This window comes from Chrysochloris asiatica, unplaced genomic scaffold, assembly GCF_000296735.1.
Source record: "Chrysochloris asiatica unplaced genomic scaffold, ChrAsi1.0 scaffold00001, whole genome shotgun sequence".
Taxonomy (NCBI): domain Eukaryota; kingdom Metazoa; phylum Chordata; class Mammalia; order Afrosoricida; family Chrysochloridae; genus Chrysochloris; species Chrysochloris asiatica.
This window is the reverse complement of record NW_006408519.1, coordinates 15,970,463-15,973,513: the sequence shown is the minus strand read 5'-3', so window position 1 is coordinate 15,973,513 and position 3,051 is coordinate 15,970,463. Positions and strand designations below refer to the sequence as shown.

The 3,051-nt window shown below is 34.9% G+C and overlaps 1 protein-coding gene across 2 annotated transcripts in view; it reads left to right on the top strand.

Moving 5' to 3' along the window:
* CSMD3 (CUB and Sushi multiple domains 3) overlaps positions 1-3,051 on the top strand; it is a 1,928,297-nt gene that overhangs the window by 777,217 nt on the left and 1,148,029 nt on the right. The window lies entirely within an intron of this gene.

Here is a 3,051-nt window from a genome sequence, read left to right as displayed (position 1 = left end):
GCACATAACAACAACAACAGTACAATGATGAAGTCCTGGTGTGGTGCTGTAGAGTAAGCACTTACTGCTAACCACAAGGTTGGTGGTTCAAACTCACCAGCTGCTCTTCAGAAACCCTATACATGGTCACTATGAATCAGAACTGATTCAGCAGCACCTAACAACAATAATAACAATTGAAGGGTTATTCTTCTTCTTAGTATAGCATTTACATATAAAGGGTATAGGAAATGTTATCAATCATCTAAATGACAAGTTGAGATTTACAAATACTTATATTGATAAAGTTTCAATGCTATACTCAATTGTAATTTGTAATTAAGTGCCTTGGAGTCAGTTCTGACTCAGCAACCCTTTGTAGGGTTTCCAAGGAACAGCTGGTGGGTTTGAACACCTGACTTTACAATTCAAACTGACCTTTTGGTCCAGTACATTATCCTGCAGTGCCACACCAGTACTCCATGTATATTCCAGGTTCCAGTAACTTCATAATTATATGAATGACTTATTAGAAACAAAATATAATGTGAAAATAGTAACATAGTGAGTTAAATTAACTTATGTGTAGCAGATTTCAAGTTATATGATTGTCACGTAATTATATTTCAACATCACACTAGATATCAGTAAGATCATAGACAAACTAAAACAATATTGTATTGTTGTTGTTGTTGTTAAGTGCCGTTGAGTCAATTATGAATCATAGAGACCCTATATAAGGTTTCTGCGGAATTGCTAGCGAGTTTGAACTGCCAACCTTACAGTTCAAACCGACCTTGCAGTTAAATATTGAATTGAAGAATGAATGAAATTCTATAGACTCACAGAAGAGGTGGTCATGGGGCTCTTAGAGGGTAGGATATGAAGGTTGCTTTAAAAGGTTTCATTTGAGCTAGGTTTTAGAGGATAATTAGGAATTATTTTCACAATAAAAGGTAAAGTTATGCAAACAGAAAAACATTCATGCATTCATAATCTATATGTATTTTTTACATAGTGTATGACTGATCTTGTGCTGTTATTGTTCTGTTCCATTGGACAGGTTCTGACTCATAGCACCCCTATGTAAAACAGAAGAAATTACTGCCCAATCTGAGGCAATCCTCATAACTTCTGATTGATTTGAGCCAATTATTTATTGCAGCCACTGTCAACCCATGTCATTGAGGATATTCCTCTTTTTCATAGACCCTCTACTTTACCAAACATGATGTTCTTCTCCAGATACTGGTCTCTCCTGATATCATGTCCAAATTACACGAGAGGACATTTCCCCATTCTCCCAGATAAGAAACATACTGGCTGTACTTTTATCAAGATATATTTGATTAGTCTTCTGGCAGCCCATGGTATATTTAATACTCTTCACAAAACATCGTTCAAAGTCATCGATTTCACTTCAATCTTGCTTATTCATTATCCAACTGTTACAAATGAGGTGGTTAAAAACGCCGCCGTTGCTTTGGCCAGGTGCATCTTAGTCCTTAAAATGACTTCTTTGCATTTTAATACTTTAAAGAAGATTTTTACAGCAGAGATGTCCAGTGCAATATGTCATTTTATTTCTTGTCCATTGGTTCCCTGGTTATTCATTGTGGATCCAAGTAAAAGGAAATCTTTGACAATTTCATGCTTTTCTTTGTTTATCTTGAGTTTTTTTTTTATTGGTTTAGTAATGAGGATTTTTTTGTTTTGTTGGTTTGTTTGTATTTTCTTTTTACCTTGAGGAGTAATCCTTTCTGTAGACTGTAATCATTGATCTTTTCTGTGTTCCGAGTCCTCTTCACGTTAAGGAAGCAAGGTTGTGTTATTTGTGTATCACAGATTGTTAATAATTCTTCCTCAAATGCTGGTACTGTGTCCATATAGTTCAGTTTCTCAGATTATTTGTTCAGAATACAGATTGAATAAAAATGTAAGAGGAACAACCCTGAGCCACACCTTTCATACTATTAAGCTATTCAGTGTCTCTTTGTTCTGCTCAAATTATTGCCTCTCTTTTATGTGCAAATTCTGCATGCACACAGTTAAGTGTTCTAGAATTCCAATTCTTTATAGTATTATCTATTGTTTTTTTTTAATGATCCATTTAATTAAATGAATTTGCAGAGTCAATAAAGCACAAGTAAGCATCTTACTAGTATTTTCTACTTTCAGCCCAGATCCATCTGATATCAGAAATGATACCCCTCACTCCAAGTCCTCATCTGAATCTAGTTTGAATTTCTGGCAGCTCCCAGTCAATGAATTGTAACCATTTATGGCAAAATTGTACTTGCATGTGATATTAATGATATTGTTTGATAATTTCCATTCTGTTAGCTCACTTTTCTTGGAATGGACACAAATATGGATCTATTCCTGTCAGTTTGTCAAATACTGTCTTTCAAATTTCTTGGCACAGACAACTGAATGCATACATACAGTGATGCATTTTGAACTGAAACATTTCAATAGGTATAATGTCATTTCTTGGAACCTTGGTTTGTGCCAGTGTTTTCAGTCAGGTTGAAGTTCTTCCATCAGTACCAGTGGTTCTTAATCATATGCTACCTCCTGAAATGTTTGAACTATGATCAATTATTTTCTTACAGTGACCCTTTTCACACTTCCTAGATCATTCAATATTTTGCCTATGTTGTTGTTGTTATGTGACATTGAGTCAATTCTGACTCATAATGACCCTGTACAGGCTATAAATCTTTATGGGATAAAAGAGCTTCAATTTTCTCCCTATCTTTCAATATGGCTAGTTGATGCTTGATTTGTTTTTTCAGTTCTTTCAGCTTGAAAAATGCTGAGAGTGTTCTTCAATTTTAGTTTTCTAAATCCTGGTCTTTTCTCACATTATTATAATAATTTACTTTGTCATCTTGACTAGACTTTTAAATTATTTTATTCTGCTCTTCCTACCACTCATCTGTCAGTTTGCAGTACTATGGTGGATTGCATGTTGCTGTGATTATGGAAGCTAGTCCATGGGTACCAGTAGGGTCACTCACGGTACACATATTTCTCCCAAGCTTCCAAACAAAGGCAGACTATGAAGAA